The 23,564-nt window shown below is 46.3% G+C and overlaps 1 protein-coding gene across 2 annotated transcripts in view; it reads left to right on the top strand.

The window, feature by feature from the left end:
* PLCH1 (phospholipase C eta 1) overlaps positions 1-23,564 on the top strand; it is an 897,070-nt gene that overhangs the window by 825,843 nt on the left and 47,663 nt on the right. The window lies entirely within an intron of this gene.

Below are 23,564 nucleotides of genomic sequence, written 5' to 3'. Positions count from 1 at the left end.
CCCTGTTTTAAACCTTTGTAAATCTTTTCATTCTGCCCTTTAATTTAAAGCAACTTGGAAATAATTCATATCTGTGAAAAATAGATGAAAACTTTAAATAAAAGTATGAAAATTAACAGCGTGGAACAGACAATATTGACATTTTAAAACATTATCAGTTTCAAACACTAGTTTGGCAAACATAATTTTGTTTTGTTATAAAGCTTTTCCCCTCAAAAAACGTTCTCTCTTGTTTCAGCCAAAATTAAAAACATCGGTCTAATACAAGAAAAACAGGAGATGAAAGCAGTTGTCATTCCCTCATTTATTTTAAAAACGGTCATTTTACATACATGTGTAATGATGGATCATCTTCACCTCTCATTCCCAAGTTCAAAGAACATCTGTAGTTAAATATAAAAATAACCTGTTAAAATTAAAAAGTGTACATATGCCTCCTTCCTTATTAATAAGTGACTATTCTTTTTTAAAATCTGTAATTAATTATTAACATATCAATGCAAATATAAAGAGATGGTTTAAAAAAAATAGACAGCAAATTATTTAGTTACATATATATGAACATTTGAAAAATATATTTATGTGGATGCAGTTCATCATTTTAGTTTTTTTGTCATATAATTCGTAATTTTATGATTGCCATTGTATTGTGTCCTTTTGATGAAAATGTCAAAAGTTCGTAGATGATGACCATTCAGGCTAACAATGACTTAATCTGTTATTAGCTAGTTAATTAATTCTAGTTTCTTATAATTGTCATTAGTGAAACCATTCTGGTTTATGATATTTACTATTGCAGGCACAGGTGCGTCTCCACATGTCTCATGGAATCTCTCTTATTTATGTTTCATAAAATGTGTTATCTAATGCCAACCTAAATTTTTTTAAACAACCAGCCTCTGTACCAAAATGGTAACTGAGGTCAGAGTAAATGTTGAATGCAGTGCCCTGAACCCAGTGGCTTGTAGTCATGCCATTGGCCTTGACAAGTGGATACTTTGCCCAGGGCTAATGTATACTAACAAAGTGTTTCCAATAAAAAATAAAAATAAAAAATACACTCTGTTGAAGAAATAAGCAGTTTGAGGGACATTACAAACACAATATTACCCTAAAAACTGAAATTCACCAGCTTGAGATATTATACTTGCATATCTCTCGCTCTGCACTGGTCATGATCTCAGGCATGTCACTGCTGACATTAAGCTGTTTTACTAAAATATATAGGGCCCTATTAGGATGGCGATCGGACCTGCGTCCGTCCGCCACCCCAGAGGAGGAGGGACCGTCCGCAGAGGCAGCGGCGGTCCCTCCGTGCAAATTAGGACGTGACCGCCACCCTGGCGGTCACATCCTGTATGTTTAACATTGCGGCGGGTGCTGCTTGAAGCAGCACCCGCCGCAATGTTAAAAATGAAAGCTGTGCATTCGCATGCACAAATCGGCAGGCACCGCGCGGTGCCTGCCGCTTCGTGCATGCAAATGCAGGGGGGTACCCTGGGTACCCCCATGTGCACCCCCACCCACCCTTCACCCTGGGGGCCCGCAACGGGCCCCCCATAGAAAAGACCGTATGGCTTTTCGTGGTGGCATTGCCGCCGCGGAAAGGCATTACAAAATGCTAATCCTAATATGGCAGGCGGTGTCTCATAGACACCGCCACCATATGAGAGCTTTTCCGCCGCGGTCTCGCGGCGGAAAAGCAGCAGACGGAGAAATGACCCCCCAGTCATCCTAATCTGGCTGGGGGTCTTTTCTGTGTCCGGCGCGGTGAATCCGCATCCTCCGGGCCGGCGGTGGCTTCCGCCGGCCTGGAGAATGCGGATTCACCGCAATCGTAATGACCCCCCTAGTTCGAAAAAATGTCTTAGCATAATTTTGTTGTCTTTATATTGTGATATACAAAATATCCTAATTTGGAATATCGAAGGTAAGGATACTATTGTTAAAATTATTGTTCTATATAGCATTGATGCATGTAATCATTCATTTAAATTATTGTAGCATTGTAAATGTTTTTTTTTTAATGAAGTGCTTAAATATTTTCGGAGCAGGATGTTTATGTAGGTGTGTAGAATTGTAATATTTGTTAGTTGAAATATAACAAATTGTTTGTATTTGACATTATTTTTATTATTTGCTTTGATGTTGTTTTTCAGTGTGTTAATGTAACTTTATATTATTTTTAGTGGTGAGATGTAGGTTTTAAAAGTGAACAGTGTAGGAAGTGTTTTAAACCTTGTTTTAAAAAAAAAATCCAAAGGCATATGTTGAATGTTTATAAAGCCCATATTTTACAATTAGCATTTGTTAAAATTTGTAAAAGATATGTTAGACATATTTTATATTGCATATTTATTTTTTGTGTATGAATTAATAATCCTTTCATATGTTGTATGATTTTATTTTAAAATGTTGATGCTTTTCTAAAAATATACATTTAAATAAATGTAACCATTTTTATACACTTTTGTTTTTTAATTTCAAATTTGTTTTATTGAGTTTAAGAGCAAGAAAAACAGGCATAGTAAGGCGAATAGCATGCAGTAGGTTTATGTAGCGAGCGAGACAGACAGGCACGTCTTCTCTGAGAGGCAACCAAGAAGCATATAAATCACGCCTACACAATATTGCATTGCCGACATTTAGGTGAAGATGCCATGTGGGAATTACAACCAAACAAAACAGAAGGAAAAACTCAACCCCCCACCCTTCACCCAACAGCCCCTCCCCCCCTCCCCCCACCCCGGCCAGTATGCCAATAGTTCGGAGTCTCCCTGAGTTCACTCTCGGGCTAGTGTGTAGCAAGGTGTCTAAGTTTGTGGCGGGTTCTGCGGTGGTGTCGTGAGCCGTAGAATGCGAAGATATTTTGGGCATGTGATTTCGTGAAATTCCCTGGATAAGAGGGACAGGAGCGGTTGCCAGGTCTTCTGGAAGGAGTCAGTCGAATGTGTGAGTGTGGCTTGGATGCGCTCCATGCCCAGTGTGAACCACAATTTGTGTAACCAGCCAGTGTGGGTGGGTAATGTGGTGGAGCCCCATAGTGACAGAACGTGTTGTGACGCTGCCTGCATGGCAATGCCCATCTGTTTGCCACGTAGTGACTTTAAGGGAAATGTGAGTGCGTTGGGTAGCCCTAGGATAGTGTATGCAGGAAAGCGCGGGATTTCAGTTTCAAAGGTGGAGTCAATATCGTCTAATACCGCTTTCCAGTACCCTTGCAGAGCGTTGCATTCCCACAGGAGATGGGTCAGAGTGCCCCTTTCACCGCAGCCCCTCCAACACAGAGCGCTTCGAAGAGGATTGCCCTGATTGAGTCTTGTCGGGGTAAGGTGCCAGTAGATGGCCAGTTTCACCGCCGACTCCCTGGCGCTAGTATTACGAGTGGTGTGTGCCGCTCTATGGTATACGAACCCCCATTCCTTGGGCGAAAGTGTCCTTCCGAGCTCCGATTCCCAGCGCCTCTGCCCCGCTGTTTTAACCGGGCCGGCCGCGGGGGATAACATTTTGTAAAGGTCCGATATAAGGTGCCTATCCGAGTCCTTCGTAATCAGCCATTTCTCAAACTGCGTCATCGGTCGAGCGACTAGGGGAGCGCGATCCGGGTGTAGAAGCCAGTGACGAAGCTGGAAGTATTGGAACATGTGAGGTTTATTCACTCCGTAGCCGTGTGTGATCTCGGCAAGGGGGAGGAAGCCCTCTAAGTCAAAGAGATGGCCGGCCGAGCGGCAGTCCGTGTTCCGCCATTGTAGAAAGGCACGGGGATCGGCGCCCGGCAGAAATTCCGGGTTATCAAAGAGCGGAGTGAGCGGGGATGGGAAAGTTGTCAGGCCCCGTTTGACCGCTACCGTGTCCCAGGTCTTCATGATGGTGCGAGTAACCGGAGATTTAAGAAGGTATCGCGGTCTATGCCGGCAGGCAAGAAATGGGATCTTCCACAGCGATGTCTGAGCCATCGCTCTGTCTTGAAAGAGCCACCTCTTTTCTGACTCAGGCCTGTACCATTCCACCAAGTAGCGGAGCTGCGAGGCCTGAAAATATTGCCTGAGATCAGGGATCCCGAGGCCTCCCTCATCAATACGTCTGTGCGCCACCTGTTTATGCAGACGTGCGCGTTTCTTTTCCCAGATGAACTGGTGGAAGGCATTTTGCAATTCAGCAATCGCACCTGGCGGCGGCATTACTGGGAGGGTCTGGAAAATGTACAAGATCTTGGGCAAGGCTGACATTTTTATTGCCGCTATGCGGCCCAGCATGGAGAGGGGTTGTTTTGACCATCGCGCGAGGTCGGCTCGAATTTGGGAGACAAGTGATTTATAATTAAGGGTCACCGTTGAGTCCGTGGAAGCAGTAAGAGTGATCCCTAGGTATGGAAGCTGCGCGGAGGTTTGTAAGTCGCAGCCAAAATCAGGTGGTGGGGTGTTAGGAAGGGCGTTCTTGCCCAGGGGCAAGATCAAGGATTTCCCCCTGTTGATTTTGAAGCCCGACACCGCTCCGAAGCTCTCCAATTCCTCCAGGAAAGCAGGTATAGAGCTGGACGGTCGGTCCAGAGCAGCGATGATGTCATCGGCGTATAGCCCCACCACGTGGGGTTCATGGCCGAATGAGATACCACCAATGCGAGGATTGTCTCGAATTTTCTGCGCCAGGGGTTCCACGTACAGGGCGAATAAAAGGGGCGAAAGGGGGCACCCCTGACGCGTGCCTCGTTGTATTTCGAAGGGGTCCGACTTTAGGCCGCCCAGCCGGACCCGGGCCATAGGGTGGTGGTAGCAGCTCGCGATCCAGGCCTGAAACCGGTCGCCCAGTTGGTACCGCTGCAGGACTTTTTGTAAGTAGGTCCAGTCGACACGGTCGAATGCCTTTTCCGCATCGACGGCTAGAAGCACCGAGTCCGAGACCTGAAAGTGAGATTTATCCACGAGGTGCATCAATCGTTTAGTGTTATCACTGCATTGGCGGTTCGGGACAAAGCCCGACTGATCCGGCTCGAGGATACCCGGTAGACAGGGGCCCAAGCGGGCCGCCAGCACCCCTGTGAAGAGCTTTAAATCTAAGTTAAGTAAGGAGATTGGACGGAACGCAGAGCAGTGCGTCGTGGGTTTGCCCGGTTTGGGCAACACCACTATGTCAGCTGCCAGCATGTCCGGCGGAATGGAGCTCGGGCCCTCGAAAGAATTAAACAATCTCGTGAGTACCGGAGCTAGTACGTGGCCAAAGAGCTTGTAAAAGCCTGAGGAAAAACCATCAGGGCCTGGTGATTTGAGCGGACGGAGGCGCGAGATGGCGGCCAGGACCTCATCAGGGCGAATGGGAGCATCTAAGGCTTCCGTTGTCGCTGGGCATAACGGTGTAATGTCCGCCGATTGCAAGTATGCGTCAATGTCGGTCGGCGAGACACTGTCCTCGCTATACAGGGAGGCGTAAAAGGAGCGGAAGGCGTTAGCCACTTGTGCGTCTTCGGTGAGTGTGGTACCGGAGTCGTCCAGGAGAGTGGTGATTTTTGAGCGGTGAGTTTTGGCTTTTAAGGCACTGGCAAGAAGGCGTCCGGTGCGGTTACCTCCTACGTAGTACGTATGGCGGAGGCGAAGAGCGGCAAATTCCGCTCTGTCTGTATCGATGCCGGCCAGTTGAGCCCTTGCGGCCTTCAGCTGACGCCAGATCCTCGGGGCGCAGGTGCGGCTATGAATTCTTTCAAGTTCGGCTACTTGTGCTGAGAGGTCAGCTCTCTTTTCTTTGCGGATCTTGGCGTCAGCAGCTGCGATGGCGATCAGCTCCCCCCTGACTACTGCCTTCAAGGCCCCCCAGAGAGTCGACACTGAGATAGCTGGGGTGTCATTGGTGGCGAGATAGTCCGAGATGCATTTATGGATTTGTCGAACAACGGCCGGCCTCTGCAATATGGGTTCATTGAGTCGCCAATAGCCAGGAGTGCGTGGCACCTTGGGTATACGGAGTGTCAGCTCCACCGCGTCGTGGTCTGAAAGGGCTGCCGGGACAATGGAAACGTCGGTGATATGAGGGTGCAGCTCCGAAGAGCCTAAGAAGTGATCTAGACGCGCGTATGTATGGTGTACATGGGAGTAGAAGGTGAAGCGCTCTGTGTTGGGGTGTGCCGCCCTCCAGAGATCAAGAACGCCCCTCTCCAGCAGCCAGGACCTACCCGCCTCCGAGAGTGCGCCGGTATCTCCATAGCGGTGCCCAGACCTGTCTTTATTTGTGTCCATGACCAGATTGAGGTCCCCCCCAATGAGTAGCTGAGAGGGAGGTGACTGTAGTGCCTCGGAGAGTGCAGTTTTCAGGAATAGTTCCTGACCCGTGTTGGGAGCATAGATGGTGCCTATTGTCAGCGCACTATTCCCTATGTGGAAGGAGTAGGCCAGGAGGCGTCCCTTAATCTCCCCTACCTTGGTTCCCACCCGGCCTCTGAAACGTCGGGATACTAGGATGGCCACCCCAGCTTTCTTAGACGGGAGAGAGGAAAAGTACTGTTGAGGAAAAGCCCGGGAGCGCATTCTGTGCAGATCTTTAATCAGGAGGTGGGTTTCCTGCAATAAGCAGACATCAGCCTCCGAGTGTTCGAGGTATGAGATAACAGCTCTACGTTTAATTGGATTGTTGAGTCCCTTTACATTGAGAGATAGTACCTTGAGTGTATCAGTCATATTGGGAGAGTTCGAAGAGACCTAAGCTTAGCATCGTGTAGCGCAGTCGTGCTCGACATGCCGTAGTCAACATCTGAAACCTGTAGGAGTCCCTTGGCATACTGGTCCCCGCCCTCGTCCCCCACCCTGCCCTGCCCGCAACATCGTACCCCCCCACAGCCCCTCTCTCCCCCCGTCCCGAGAGAACCTCCCTAACCCCAACAAGATGTGCCCCCGCAAGATCAACAGAGCCCACCCCCCCCCCCCCTTCCGCCCCTCCCTCCTCCCCAGAACAAACCCCAAAACTGGAACTAGTCAGAGTCTCGGGCCTAATTGTGTATGACACAGGTCCGTAGAAAGTCAATAGAAGGGGTACCATGGTAGCGGCCGAATTAGCGGCCCCCCGACCTGTCGCCCCAGGTTATTACAGCGTAAAAGAAAACCCCCAAGCATACTTAGTCTTACAGATCTGTTGCAGTGTTGTCCGCCACTTCTTGCACAGCCGCCTGTCGTTCTTGAGCGACCGTGGCAGGGTCCGGTTTCGGGACGCGTCTCGGGGAGCGTCTTCGTCGCACTGTTTGCCAGCTGTCCCTCGGCCGCTGTGACGAGTCATCCTGTGATCTACGTGGGGATGCGTCTCTGGATTCGGACCCCTCTGGCATTTCAATGTTCAGTAGGGCACAAGTGTCGCGGAGCGATCTGAGCTGATGGAGTGAGCCATTCCACTTAAAGATCAGGCGGAACGGATGGCCCCAGGAGTAGGGTACCCCATTGTCTCTCAAGAAGTTTGTTGCTATCCGGAAGGACTTACGCTTCTGTAGAGTGATGGGAGAAAGGTCCTGGAAAAGAGCCACGGGTTCGTCGCGGAACCGGATAGGCTGTGCCCTGCGGGCCTCCCGTAGAATGCGTTCCTTGAGGGGAAAATCCGGTAGGAAAGCCAGAATATCCGGTGGAGGGGCTGACTCCCGGCGCGCCAGGCCAACCCTGTGCGCCCTGTCGATTCGTATCTCAAAATCCTGAGGTTCGCCCAAAATCTCCCGGAACAGAGCTTGCAAATAGGCAACCAGGTCATTCTTCACTGCTTTCAACGGGACTCCACGGACCCGTATGTTGTTCCGCCGGGAGCGGTTCTCAAGGTCCTCTGAGTGCGATTGCAAGTCTACTTGTTGGTCCTGGAGTCGAAGGATCTCTTGCTGTAGCCTCTCCACCTCCATGCTGCGTGACTGGTCCGACTCCTCCACCGAGGCTACTCGCTCGCCCAGGCCGTCCAGGTCTCGGCGCAGTTCCCGTTGCTCCCCCGTCAGTTCTTGTTTCAGGGTTTGAAAATCCTCCCTCAGGGTATTGAAGAGGGAGGCCAGGAAGGCTTTAGTGATGGGGGCATTGTCCTCTTCCTGTCCCCGGGGGCTTGCTTGGGGCTTCGGGGAGGCCGCTGTTTGTGACTTCTCCACTTTCGGTGCATTTTTGCTCAAGAGGTCCACGATGTTCCGAGTCCCTTTGCGGTTGGAGTGCGCCATGATGTCAAAGTTAGGAACTCGTAGAACCGGACTGGGGGGGCAAGAGGGACTCAGGTAGCGCTCCTTTGGTGTGAGATGCAGAGTCCGCAAGGCCTGGCGGTCACTCCGGCGGGGTCGCGCAGATGGCTTCTGGAGCGGGATGTAGCGCTCCGGCAGTCTGTCGCCTAGAGCGTTGTAGTCGAGAGATAGAGGCCGGATGCGGTTCCGTGGGAAAGACCCACAGGGTACCCAGGGTGGGCGCGCCGGGAGAAACGAGCATTCAACCACGGGCAGTAAGGTCAGGCTCCCGCCGGTAGTGTGGGGATCAAATCAGGTGAGGTCAGTTCCCTGAAGGTGGGGCACCGATGACCCCTCGGAGTCAGGGGAACCCTGCTGGTGAGGGCGGTCGACGAGCAAGAGCTGCTGTGAGCGCTAGGAGCGCCGGTCCCTCAGGCGTGAGCAGGCCCCAAGCCGGGGAGTAGGGCAGCAGGCCGGCCGTCCGCCGTGCTCCGGTGCCAGGGATGCCGTCTGTCTCTCTAGAAGCCTCAGAGGTGTTTGCTTCCTGAACGTGTGCAGCGTGGTCTGGCAGAGCAACGCAGGAGTGTCCTCAAGCTGGAGTTGGGGGACCGTAGTGGCAAAGCAGGGTCCCGTGTGATTGAATCCCTGTAGTGGTCCCACGTGGCTCCCAGTCCACAGGGGGCCAGAGGTAGCAGGCCGGGGCCGCGGCGCAGGAGGGCCCAGGTGTTTCAGAGCGAGGTCGCAGCAAAGACAGGCCCTGCGCCGGGGCCTCTGGTATGGCGCTGTCCCCGCAGGGGGGGCAGTAGCGGCGGGTGGTGTTCCAGCCCCGGGGCGAGGCTCTCCCTCGACTCGGAGCTCCAGGCGGGGGGGGGTCGGAGCTAGGTGCCGGCTGTGTGTGGTCGGCAGGTGAGGCGCGGCAGCTTTGGTTGGACCGGACTCACCAGGGAGGGGTCCCGTCCGGTCACGGTGTAGGCCCGGACCGGGGGCTAGAGTTGCGGGGACCCGCCGGATCCTCGCGCGGTCCCCGAGTGCAGAGGGCGCCAGGCGCTGGTCGCGCAGCCGCCGCCGGGATCAGAGTGTCTCTCACCGGCTCTGGTGGGGTAGCGCCGTAGGACCGCAGACCGCTCTCTCTCCTCCGGTCCCGCCGGGCAGCTTCAGCTCCGCGCCGCCATTGCGCCGGTCACCTCGGTCTCAGCAGCAGCGGGCGCAATGGGGCGACGGTGTCCTCCGCCGGTCCGGATTTCGGCCAGGGGGGTGTTGCGGTGGGGTGCCACCCAGCGATGCAAGTTTAAGCTGGGTTCTGGGGGGATTTCTGCAGTGTACACCGTGCTATGGGGCATTGGGCCGGGGAGCCTCACAAAGCACGTCCGTTCAGGCTGCCATCGTAGCCACGCCCCCCCACTTTTGTTTTTTAATAATTTGTTATCACTAATTTTAATCTAGATGTTATTTAAAAAAAAAATCTGTAAACTTAGTTTCTAGGAAATTTACCAAAGTATAATATTGTAAAGCTTCATAATTAATAAGAATATTTAGAATTAATTTAAACATTTTAACTAATAAAGCATAATTGTTATCAATTTGTACAGTTAATGTCTTTTTTTAAAAATGTCTTTATATTTTTGTTAACTACATGTTTGATGGGGCATGGCCGAGCTGGCAAACAAGTTGGCCTCACAGAACTAAAGGTCTGGCAGAATCGTCCTGATTTGTGCAGGAACGGGCTCGAACAGCAATCCCGCTCCATCTGGGACACTCCAATGGTATTACCAGCACTGAGGGCATGCGGCGACTCGCCCTGGAGTAAAGAATTATGGCCATGCTGCGTGGGGTGGCAAGAGGTGACAGGTGTCCTGGCCTCTCCTCAGAGGCCCCGCAGTGACAAGGGCACAAGTGAGCCTGAGGTGCAGAGGCCATCAGGCCTCACTGGGTCACCCACTTAAGCCACCATGCTTGACCGGTGCACTCCCCCACCCCGGTTCATTTCTCAACGCACCACGTGTGGCCCTGGTTACCATCGCCTGTTTCACCAGACTCTAGCTGCTGCTGCGGCCTATAACCAAGCAAGCTGTCACCAGGCCAGTCCTCTTCCTCTAACAGAGAGCTCTGGACTGCCTCTGGCTGCGACGGTGGGCTGCATCGAGATGCCACCACACAGACTTGCAGTTTCGGTCTCCTCAAACAGCAGGGCCTGATTGGCGACCACGAACGCGTGGACATCAGCGATGCGCATGGTGCATGACAACCACAACAGGGGAGAGTGCCTGAGAAATGCTACATGACACGACTCCAGGTAATGGGCGGCCCAACCTCTCCTTGGAGGCTCTGCTGCAATCAGGGCTGTGGGTGAGACTCAGCCATAGGTCCTAGTTGGATTGCCTGCTTCCTCCTCCCAACCAAGCCTTATTACTTTACACATTAGATATTTCTGGCAGCGCTTGCAGTGGCTATGATCCGCTCTTCCTACCATGCTGAGCCTGCCTTTCCGCTGTGGTTTAAAGTGTACATTAGGGGCATCTGCATCTCTAAACGCTCCTGAATATTGTAAGACTTTTGTGAAGGACTGACACGCTTCGAGAAAGAACTAACTAAGCTAGACTCAGTCAATGTGTGGCAAAACAGGGACCCACAATCACTTACTCGAGCCACCTTACTGACAGAATATCCTGACTTGGCTGTATGTGAGGTCCTTTTCTTAGGCAAATATGCCATAGCTCATAGAAGTGGGGAGGGCGCACACTGGTCAAGCTTCTCTGGCCCAAGGGGCTCATCCTATATAACCAAAATATATACTAATGGAGTATTGAGGTCACCTCAAACAAGGAAGTTCTGGCGACAATACTCCAATATCACACACACTTCTATGCCCCTTGACTCATAAGTGAAGTGGCAGCAAAGACTGCACACCTGGAGAAAGTGGCAATGGTGTGGTTGTCTGATCCCCTGCACCAGTTCATTGGCGAGCCCATTTCCAGTGAAGAAATTGCACAAGTCATGGATTCTCTGGATGATTCCAAGGCCCCTGGCCTCTATAGATTCACTGGGGAATTCTATAAACACTTCTTACACCTCCTTGCACTGCGGCTACTAGCCATGTTTGCAGAATCCTTTGATTCCGGCATCCTCCCACCATCCCTGGAGGAAGCTGTAATAATCCTGCTTCTCAAGCCGGGTAAAGACCCCCATTATTGCAGATTTTCTAGACCCTTATTGCTCCTAAAGTTCTGCACTTTCCAACCACTTTGCCTTCTCATGGAGCACACATATCTCCTGCGCAGTCAGGATTCGTCTCCCATCGTTATACCTTTCTAAACCTACGTGACGTCTTCTCTATCCTTAATAACATTTCTGCTGACTCCAGCTGGGATATCCCTACTAGAGCGGAGAAGGCTTTCGATTCCCTGGAATGGCCATTTCTCCATGCTGTACTCCGCAAACTGGGTCTTACCCGTACGTTTTCTTCATTCATAAACATCTAATACACCGACCCTACAGCATGCATCAGGGCTAAATGCTCACTGACCCCTCCCTTCCCTGTTATTTGTGAAACACGAAAGGCCTGCCCCCTGTCTCCATTGCTTATTATAATAGCAAAGGATCCACTAGTCTGGCATCTCCAACAGTCAAATGCATTGTGCTCTACAGTTTAGACAAGGCAGCCTCCTTTTCTGGCAGACAACGTACTTCTGTTTGTGTGGCACCCGGCAGAAAACTTAGCCAATCCTCCGCGAGGTGATCCAATTTCGGGGCCTCACTGGCCTTCAGATCAATTGGTCTAAATCCTCTCACTGCCACCACAGCACCCATACACTGTAAACTCCCATTAACCTGGTGGGATGGTCCGGTTAAATATCTAGGCATTTTTCTGCAACAAGATAAAGAACAAGTGGAGCAGCTGAATTACAGCCCGCTGTTCAAACACTGTCTGCACAGATAGATCGCTAGATTTGTTTACCACCATCAATGGCTAGACAGATCACAATTATAAAAATGGTGCTTCTCCCCAAGTTTCTTAATTTTTTTCTGAATATTCATATACCACTCACCAACTTGTTCTTTGCTATGCTATGTGGCCTACTACTTAAGCTGATTGGGCTGGTAAGAGCCTGCATGTCTGCTGGGACACATTGGTTCTCGCATATGATAGAGGCAGGTTTGGTTTACCTCACACCTTTGGTATCTGGCAACTCAATGTCAGTATGTGCACCATTGGTACCACACAGATGCCAGGCTTCTTTACACCAAACCCAAAGCAAATCTGGCAGCACCAGCTCCTCGCACTTCTGTTGTTCTCTGGGGATCCCTCTTGATTCCAAGTATATTCAAACTTTATCCACTACGTGCTGGGCTTGGTTGAGACTTCAACGCATTTTGGGAGGCTCTATACTTTATTCACCTGCTTTAGCATCTTCAGATAACCAATGGCTCCCAATCACTTGCGAAACCTTGGTCAAGTGCACCTTGACACGATTTAGCCTCCACACATTCAGGTATTTCTTCCCAGATGGCCATGCCCTAATGCACTCCATTAACTCGCGATGGCCCCCATCATTGACCTTTTAATCATGCATCATGTGCAAAGTGCACTGAGGGCCAACATAACGATGTACCCACTAGTGCCAGATGAATTCCTCCCCTTAAACTTAGTAATAAAAGACCTTGGCAGGATATGACTGGTATGAAAGCTATATCATACCAGTGTGGCCTTACTGTCTGCTTGGGATGTGAAGCTCAAAACCTATTGGGAGGTAGATTTGGAACACCCACTGACAGACAATATGTGGGCTGCCTGTTGAACACAAACTCGAACAGTCTCACCCAATAATCAATATAAACCTATACACTTCAGATTCCTATGGCGAGCCTGTATTACAGAAATTAAGAAATGGTGAGGCACACTATTGTGTAAATAATGTTGATCTGCGTAATTTTGTTCTCTTCTTGGGTGCACGTGGCTATCTCCTTCTGACCTGGGAGAGTATACTCAATACTAAATATAACGCACCAGGTATGTCCTGTGCAGATACCTCCATGGGTTTAAAAAAGAAAAGTACATTCACTCTCCGATGAGCCACAAAATTCTTGATTCGTAGGAGACTATAATACTTAAAGAATTGAAAGAATTACACAAAAAAACAATAGTAAATCTGCCCCTATTAAAGTCCAATACTTTCCTCAATGTTGTTTAGATTGGAGTGGGAATAGTACAGGAGCCCTCAATGTAGTGTAAAGTTTTCAATGTTGTTTTATTATCAAAAGCTAATTGTGACACATTGTTTTTTCATCATTTTTATTTTTAAAGTAGCAAGTCGTTTTTCTACAGACAATATCTCTTTGGAAACTTTAAAATACAATTCATTATCTAAAACATTTTATAACAATTATTTTCACATTCATTGTTATAATTAAGTATATTTTAATGTTAAGTTAAACATTAATATTCTTACTTTTGAAACAAGCATGTTTTACATTTGATAAATTGTATCATTTTGATCAATGTTTTATAATGCTTTTTTATAAAACAAGATTTATTGCTCACAATCGTATTTCCTATTTTCTTATAGCATTTTTACAAACATGACCATATTTATATATAACTAAATAAATTATAAATTATAAAATATAACAATATCAGTGCTTTGTGTAATATATTTTCTTTTTTTATTTGACACATTTTCACAATTTTAAAAAACCCATTTTATTTATTTTTACCAACAGGCACCCTTGTGGTTAATACTGTATTCAGTACAGTAACTTAATATCGTTGTCTCCCGCCATCTTTTGCTTGGTACCTTGTATAAATGCTCAGATCAAGTCCACAGGCATCCTGGAATTTCAGGCCTCCCATCCATCCTTCCCCCTTGTTATTCACTGATGCGGCAAGCATCCCATATTGTATTAAACTTCGTTCGGTATCCCCTTGCTTCGTAAACTTTTTCTTCCGCTTGTAGGCACCAGTTCATATTTCTGGCCCATTCCCTCGCCATAGGTGGGTTTGTCTCACCCTCTAGGAAGGTTGTCTCTTTTAGCTAAAACCAGGTCAATGTTACACCATAGTTGAGTGTATTTGGATAATGTTTATCTCCCCAGATACTGAAGGTCATTAGTGCTGATGTTAGGCTTATGAAATCCCCTGTAGCATCCTCCATCCCCAGTCTTTTCTCAGAGCAAAAGGGTTGGATACATGGACAGTGCCAGATCATGTAAAGTAGGTTCCCTGGATGGCCGCATCCTTTCAGACATTCGGCCTTGTCTATTTTAGCTATGTGTCTGAGCCTCATTCTTGCACAGTACTAGCTATGTATGATTTTGAGGTGCATCAATCTGAACTGTGTGTTTAGCGCTACCTCCCTAGGGTATGTGTACGCCTCTCCCAAATCTGAGTCTTCCAGGACTCCCAGGTCCCACTTCCACTAGCCTCGTAGGTCCGTGAGGGATGCAACCCCATGTGCTACCAGTGTTTTGTAGAATTGAGATATGGCGTGTGTGTGGAGAGGGGAAGAGAGTGCCCTGAATTCTAAGGGGGTTTTCACCTCTAGTGTCTCCAATCATGATGTGTATTGGCAAAGTGCATGTCTCACTTGTAATTATCTAAGCCTCTTGGTCTCTGTCAACTTGTACTCTGCCTTAAGTATGTCGAAGGATACCATGCCATTCCCCCCCATATGTCCTCCAGTTTGGAAATTCCAATGAGGTCTCACTGCCTGCTGCAATTGAGGTGGCCAAGAGAGTTGCGACAGTTCTGGTTCATTTGAGAATGCCCTTCCATTCATTTATCTTGAGCAACTGTGCCACTGAATAAAATAACCACAGCTTGTACAATGCAATACCACCCTCTGATGGTTTCCTGGTGAGAGTCTGGAGCGAGATTCTGTCTGGGATAGCATCCATAATCAGATTTATGTCCCCACAGTAGAGTTGGGGGCTGTGTTAATCCATGTTCTGATCTCAGCCAACATCTCAAACTGGAGGCGAGGTGGGAAGTACCTGGATGCCACTGTATTGTTCTGCCTATTCCAGTCCCCAGTTATTGTAGCCCTTCATCCTCGGCTAACAGAATACCTTAGTAGCCCTTAAAGAGAGTGATTTCCGGGCAAATATCCCCACTCATCTACAACCTGTTGTAAAGCCAGACCGAACCAATACCCTATAATTCCTTGTGTCCAGGAATGTACAATTGTTATCCACTGAGTGTTTCTCCGGTAACATCATAATGTCTTGGTACTGTCATGCCGAACATTTGGTCACCCCTTGTTTCACCTTGTTACCCAGGCCATTAATGTTCCAGGAGAGGAATGTAAGACCTAGCCTCTGTGCATTCCCTTTTCCTTCCATCCTTTCCGTGTTGTGACCAATCAGAAGTCCTTTGTGTATCCCTGCGGAACCCATCCTAGGTGTTTAGAGTGTGCTGGTCAGTGGCTGATGTACTATAACTTACCCCACAAAAAAACTCCCTTCCACCCTACTTCCTCAACTTACGAGTACTGAATATGGGAGCCCATGTCCTGCCTCAGGCATCCATGTGCACCATGTACCACCTCTGTTTGCCTAAATTGCGTTCCACCTTGTTCTCCGTCTGAATGGTGTATTTGGTGTTGGTTCAATGTCTTGTCTCCATGGGCCGCCAGCCCTCCAGCCAGTCCCACACCTCTGCCTTGGCACAGTGTGTGTAGCATCATCATCATCTCAGAATTCTGGCTCACTCTAATCTCCCTCACCTTCTCGGGGTGGCTGACTACTCCTAATGGTGGTGTGGGGTGGCCTTCCAGGGTCCTGTTGTGGGCTGGCCACCTGGCTGGGCAGCCTTTGCTCGGTGGATCTGTCATCCCCTATTCTTCCTGCTGGGCGTTCTCCGTATCCAGCTCTGATGTGGCCGCTCTCTGTTGTGGCGGTTTCCTTGACTTCTCTAAATGATCCCAAAAACACAAATCAAAAATTTTAATCTCTGGACAAAATTGTTTTACAGAGGTATATCAGGGGTCCATATCGGACCGATATTAAATGTTGAGCACATCTTTTTAATTGTGCCTGTTTCCTACTGATAATAATACAGCATTAGTGCGAAGCCTTTGAACCATATTTAGGCTTGTTTTACAATTGGCCCAGAAATAGTATATACTCAAACAGCTTTATTTCCTTGAAAGAATTATAGAAATTATTATGTTTGCTTTCTTAACCACATGTTTTTTTTCTGCATTCCAATCAAGTCCACATTTTACGCTGTACTTTTTCACAGCCCCAAACAAACAGTGAATCCTCTACTGTTAACAATAGTAGCAGTTATGAAATCAATGCAGTAACTTTTGCTTTTGAAATCACGTACACTTTCTGTGGGGAGAAGGCTAATATATGCTGGCATTTATTTCTACAGAGTTCCCTCCAAAGCTATCACTCGTTATCTCGAAATGGGCTCAACATGCTTTTGTTCAGAAGCTTCTGAACAATAAGCCGGTGACATTTGTGACAGACCTTTAGTTTGCTGCAAGATGCACGTCTTTAGGAGGCTGTCGGAGATAGATATTTTTATATACGATTTTTAAGGATCATATTCTAGCAGAAAAGTATGGTTTGCTTTTTCTTTTAATTGTATGTTTCTACAGCTTCCTTCAGGACTCACTTCAAAAAGCAAATGCATTTAAAGCAATATTATCCATGTGATTGGTTTGCACGTCCACTATTTAGGCTTACAGTCTTACTGCTGACATGCTAATGGGAGAGAAGCACATTGCTCTACTGATCAGTTTAAGTGTGGCAAGGTGTCATTCTCTGTTCAAGGTGAGGTGGATAATTTGCGGATTTGTTTGCCTACAGAGGAGATCTGTAACCCATAAGCCTCAGATGCTGCAGTTGTTGTAAAGTGGAAAGATTGCACTGACCAGCCATTTTCCAAAGGTACTTTTTTTCAAATTTACGTAAGTTGAAGTAGAATATCTTTTGGAATAGTTCCACTAGAGCCTAGGTGTGCCTAGACTCACACCTGCTCAGCACCTGGATACCCTCCCGGGTGATAGTACGTTCTTCAAATCTGCATAACATAACATCGTATGTTGAAGCAGAGTTGCCTTTTAGGTCCATATTCAATGTGCCATTTTGGCACATAAGATAGACATGGATGTATGACGTTACCACGCATACTTTTACAACGCATACCATTACAACGCAATTTTTACAACGCAGGATCCTTTACAACGAATGCCTTTACAACGCATGACATTACATAGCAGATGCTATTACAACGCATACCATTACAACGTAAGTATAGGTAAGTATATAATTTTTAAAAAAATGTAATTAATAAATATTTAAATAATTTAATTTATTAAATACATTTCTTTAAAGAATTTGTAAATATATATATATATATGTTAAAAAATACCCCAGTACCTCATAACCCAAACCTACCCCTGAACCCTAAAAATACCCCTATACCCCAAAACCCAAACCTATCCCTGAACCCTAAAAATACCCTTGTACCCTATAACCCAAACCTAGCCCTGAACCTTAAAAATACCCCTATACCCCAAACCCCGCCCTGAACCCTAAAAATTCCCCTGTACCCCTTAACCCAAACCTAGCCCTGAACCCTAAAAATACCCCTATACCTCAAAACCCAAACCTAGCCCAAAACCCTAAAAATACCCCTATACCCCAAAACCCAAACCTAGCCCTTAACCCTAAAAATACCCCTGTACCCCATAACCCAAACCTAGCCTTGAACCCTAAAAATACCCCTGTACCCCATAACCCAAACCTAGCCCTGAACCCTAAAAATAACCCAATACCCCAAAACCCAAACCTAGCCCTGAACCCTAAAAATACCCCTATACCCCAAAACCCATACCTAGCCCTGAACCCTAAAAATTCCCCTATACCCCAAAACCCATACCTATCCCTAAACCCTAAAACTACCCCTGTACCCCAAAACCCATACCTAGCCCAGAACCCTAAAAATACCCCTATACCCCAAAACCCATACCTAAACCCTAATTTATTTAATTTATTTTTAATATTTATTAAATTAATTAAATAAATGTAATTTTTAAAAAATTAAATAAATGTTTTAAAAAAAGAAAAACTTACCTATACTTACGTTGTAATGGCATGCGTTGTAATAGCATCTGCGATGTAATGTCATGCGTTGTAAAAACATGCGTTGTAAATACACCTGCGTTGTAAAAGTTTCGTTGTACTGGTAGTGCGTGGTAAAAGATGCGTGGTAACGGTTGTATACCGATAGTCATAAGTGAGCACATGATTTTTTTTACTAGTGTAAATTCATGACTTGTATTCAGAAAACGTGCACTTATATTGCAAAGAGATTTTCTCATAAGTAATATCACTCCAAGAAGATGTAATGTTGCATTCGAGCAAATATTCTCACGAGGTCAGAGAGTGATGCTTCAGGTCAAGCAATACCCTGAAAAGTAGGTGAGCGTGTCCAAACATGCTACATTTTTGGTTATTCAAAAATATTTACCTCACACAATTCCACTTTGAATGTAGGCTGATATTTAGGGCCAGATGTAGGTCGCCCAATACTGGTTGGTAACGGCCGAAATTACCGAATTTCGGCCGTTACCGACCGGTATTAGGCTTCTGAGATGTAGGTGGCCTAAATTGCAGATTAGGTAATTTACCAATTCGGTATTTTAAAGAATAGGTAAATTACAGATTCCTTAAAATACCGAATCTGTAAATTACCGAATTTGCAATGTAGGGAGCACTCAAATGAATGCTTTTCCCATTTTAGGATTCGTAATTTACCAACTATAAGTTGGTGGTAAATAATGAATACCTTTGAAAATGCAACTCTGTGCATTTTCAACTGTGCTATGTGGCAGACATACATGCCCTTAGGGCATGTATGTGTGCCACATCTGCACACAAGCACGATTCAGGGGTGCAACAGTGTGTCAAAGTGACACCCTGGCAGCCTTGAATGTTTCCCTCATTTTACCGATTCGGTAATTTCCATTCATTCCCATGGGCCTCCAGGCCCATATGAATGAATGGCAATTACCGATTCCGTAAATACCGATTCTGTAAATACTGAATCTTACTGATTCGGTAATGTTTACCGATTTTTTTTCTACATTGCATTTACCGATTCTAAAATACCGAATCGGTAAAATTCGGTATTTTAGAATCAGTAAATGTACTTTGCCTACATCTGGCCCTTACTCTTTTAAATCTGTATAGAGGAACTAACCCCAAAACTGGTGCGGTTCTTCAGGGCCGATTTAAACCATAGAAAAAAAACATTCTTCGTGAAGGGAAAAAGGTTTTCTAAATTGTAATTACATTCTTTCCAGTTATTTATGCATGCATGTATGTAATAGTATTTTTAAAGTTCAAGCCTAGATAGAGAACAATGCAAAGCTGAACAGTGGGTGTGAGCCCTAGGATTCAATATATGATTGTTTACCAGAGAAAGGGGCTAACACAGGTTCTTAGTGTGTGGGGTGTAGTGTTCTTTGAAGAGATAGATCTACAATCCTTTTCTAACTGCACAGGGAAGGAGTGGTCAGATTTTGGTGTCACTCCAGCATTTGGGCTCATAGATGGAGAGGGCCTGCCATCTCTTCTGTGCCTTAATGGATCTCTTCATCTCCAATCTGGTGATATCCTGGCCCCTGGGATTGCTTCTGTCTTGGGGGCTTCTTTTCTTGGCAAGATATACAAGGATGCTATTTCTGAAAGCCTAGCTGGTAATGCAGCTGGTTTTAAAAGTGATGTGGTCTAGGAGAGGAGTCAGTGTATTTCCTTCACTGTTAGGCTGTGACAATTAAACTTCTTCAAGGATTTTATTAGATATGCTGCTGCTTGTAGGATGCTTTTCGGAGGTCCAAGAATGGTGTCAAGCATTCCTTGGAGCAGAGCATTGCTCCAATTCAGGTGAGAAAGGACTAAGGCTTGCACTATCTTCTCGAGGATTACAGTAGGCTACATGTAGTGCAAGGTAATCCATATAGTCAGGTAACCCTGGGCGTAGTTTGCGTAGTGGCGCTACACGTAGCAACGCGAAGTGCACTTCGCACTATACACGCTACGTGAAATGCGTAGTGCGGTAGGGAAATGCTGTTCGCACTAATTGCACAGTGCCGGATGCTTGTCCGCACTGTGCAATCATTCCAAACGGCATCTTGCACAGTGCAAGCCATCGTTTTCTGCCACTCGAGTAGATTTGTACTCGAGCTGCAGCTTTCTTAACGCGGACTGGTAGTTTCTCATCGCGAGCATACAAGACCATTCGCAATGAGAAACCTGACCTTCCCGCGTTGAGAATCTCACCGGGAGGCTTATTTTCCATGCTCGCAATAGGCAACTTGATGTGGCTGATCGCAAACAAGGAAAAAGTCTTGCAGGGATGTTGATTTGGCTCGCTCGCGGTCGCCAACGTGACGTTGAGGACTGCGAGCAAGCAAAAAAAAGCCTGCTATGCTACCATTTTTGCACTGTGCTACGTGCAATTCACGTAGTGCGTAGTACCGCAAACTCCGCACGCTCCGCGAGCGTAGCGTAGTCCTACGCCCAGGGTTATAGTCAGGGCAAAAGTCCTACATAATGTGGGATGACAAATTAGTATAGGTAATGCCAATAATGCCACTTTGAGTGACACCACAGGAATTGATGTCACAGTCCTTAAATAGTGTTTACTTGAAAGTAAATGGCTCTGTTTTATAATCAAAGGTGGCGTACCATTTTTGTTTTATAGAAAACATGAATATAAATATATATGTGCAATGTATGTTTGTTTAATGTACATCTGCTTGCTGTGTGTAAATGGCAAGCATTGTGATGTTTTGCCAATACCCAAAATCACATTTAAAGAATGATGCATTCATTTTTATACATTTGGTTATTTCCATATTATGAAATAATGAACAAAGCTATATGATCTTCCATGCAATTAAATATGAATTACAGTGTACAAAGATAGCTTAAGAAGCTGTGCACACTTCATTATCATTGATATTCATAAGCCACCCATTTGGTATCGAGGGTGGCATCTGAAGTCAAAGCAGATAATTGTTATACCCTAATCTTCAGAGCTCTGTCAAGTGGCCTCCTGATTGAACGTGCCTCCGCAATGAGGATATATTTCTATATAGAAATTGAAAAGAACACTATAATTCTATTGTACTTCTTGCAAATCCCTTGTATTATTACAACGTTTAAGCTTACAGAGCTTAGAAAGTGACATCTCAAAAAGTCCTATTTAAAGGCTAAAGTTTGTATCCTGGTAATAAATGATGCCTGATGTATTTGTTAAATAATTCTTTTGTGTTTGTATCCTGCTAGTGTTTTACATAACATCAAAATACAAAAGTGTAACATTCACTCATTGTTAAGGAATGATAGTGCCAATTATGGATGAACAGTTCCGCTCTGTGTCAGCAGCACCAAGGATGTTAACGAATAGGACATTTCCAAAAATTAGGAGGAGGTTGCCTCACCTTCTGCCTCAGCATGGATCCACTAATACAGCTTGTGATCTACCGTGTGTGACAGTTCCTCTTTTTCTACCTCGTTCTATGCTTTGCATGAGTCACTGGTATCTTGTTTCGTGAATAACACCACCTCTAGGATGCCATGTTGTAAGTTTATGTGCTTGTGTAAGACATTTGTCCTTAATGTAAACAGGAACCAGGGGTGGGATACACAAGCACGTGTATGGAGGGCATCCACTTCCACATGCGTTCAACCCCCACTTGTACTGTCCTCACAGTGTTTGTTGCTTGAGTCTTGATGTATAGCAAGTGCTGAAATAACTTTGACACTAGTATTTCATTCTAGCAAACTCATCAGAAAGGCAAAATGTTTGGATGGTGCAGCATGACGTGGTGCTCACTTCATATGCATAAGTGACTAAAGGCACAACAGCTCTGTGAGCCCTCTGAATAGTACTTTATTTCTTAGTTATAGAGGATTTGGAACTGGAACCAAGTGGCATACTTAGGAACCCACTTTTGTACATGGCGACACACACAACCTTTGGGTACTGTGATATGTCTCACAGCATGGGTCATCGCCATCCGAGAGCGCCTACAACAGAGACATCGGTTCATCTGAAGGAGAAATCCAGGAAAGATTAATGGGGATGCCTCACTTAAAGGCCTTCTCACCTTTCATAACAGGGTCTACCGTCCCATCCTAAATGGCAGTGGCGAAGAAGGCTAACCTAAAGGACATACAGAATATCTAAAGGAGCCCTGTCACCGGTTCCCTGATTCACTGTCTAGGTTCCCTCACCTTCTGCCTGAGCTGAGAATTGGGATCCATTAATAGAGCTTGTGATGTACTTTGAGTGACAGTTCTTCTCTTTTCTGCCTCATTTTACGCTTTGCTTGAACTCCTGGTCTCTTTCCCAAGACAGGTGTAGAATATTTCAGGTATGAGGCAGTGGGACTAGGGTTTCATCATTGCTCTTACTTGAGGTCATGTGCCGGTCACCAATAGCGAATAATGCTGAATGGACATTACATAGCGGTGCTGACAGGGTGTACGTCGTCTAAGGTAATACCAGGTATGTGGGGTGTGCATTGAGGGATAACTAAGAAACCCACAACAATATTGCCCACTTTGCTGTTTTCCCCCACTGCTCAGAAGGAGTAGGGTTAGTTTATCCAGTCAATCTCCACACTGAGATGATGATAGACTCTAAATACAACAACACAATGGCGTTCAGTTTCCTTAGGTCAGACGTTTGTCCATTAAAAAAGGAATCCTCCCTTCAGAAATGGAAATCATGTTTCATAGAAACGTACCGATTGCGCCAGCATATTTTGAAGTGATAGTCTGTTAATCGGGTTATTTTTGCTTTGTGGGCAGCAACAAGAAAGGGTACTTTAAAGGGGGCAGACATAAACAAGGTGAGCAGAGAACATTTAAATACCTGTGAGAATTCCCAAATGGGCCTCATTATCAGCATTAATGATTCCGGCTGGTTTACTGTCATTATGAGATAACGTCTCCTGAATGGGGGCTAACCATACAGACGTGGAATTACCAGGCCGTTTTGTGTTGGTTATGCTAATTCTGAGGACATTTCCACTCATATTTAGCAACTGCAGGTGGCAAATCTGTGCAAGGGGCCAAGGCATCTGACATGGTGGGGGTGTCAGCAGAATGTGGGAGGGCAGTCTCTGATGTAATACCAGGCCCGGTGTTCTAACACTAGGTAAGCCTGGACCTAGAAGTGTTACAAAAGACTTAAACCTTGAAAACTATGGGAACCATATTTTTCCACTGACCACATTTATGATAATGATAATGATATTGCTATGTATAAATCGCACAACTACCAAAATGGTGTCTCAGCGCTAAAGGTTCCAAGAACCCTTTTCACAAACCTATTCGTGCTCGTAAGTTCAACTTAAGCAAGCAAATGGTTTAATTTAATGGGGGC

This window comes from Lissotriton vulgaris, chromosome 11 (assembly GCF_964263255.1).
Source record: "Lissotriton vulgaris chromosome 11, aLisVul1.2, whole genome shotgun sequence".
NCBI lineage: Eukaryota > Metazoa > Chordata > Amphibia > Caudata > Salamandridae > Lissotriton > Lissotriton vulgaris.
The sequence above is the reverse complement of the archived record's forward strand: the minus strand, read 5'-3'. Positions and strand labels throughout refer to the sequence as shown.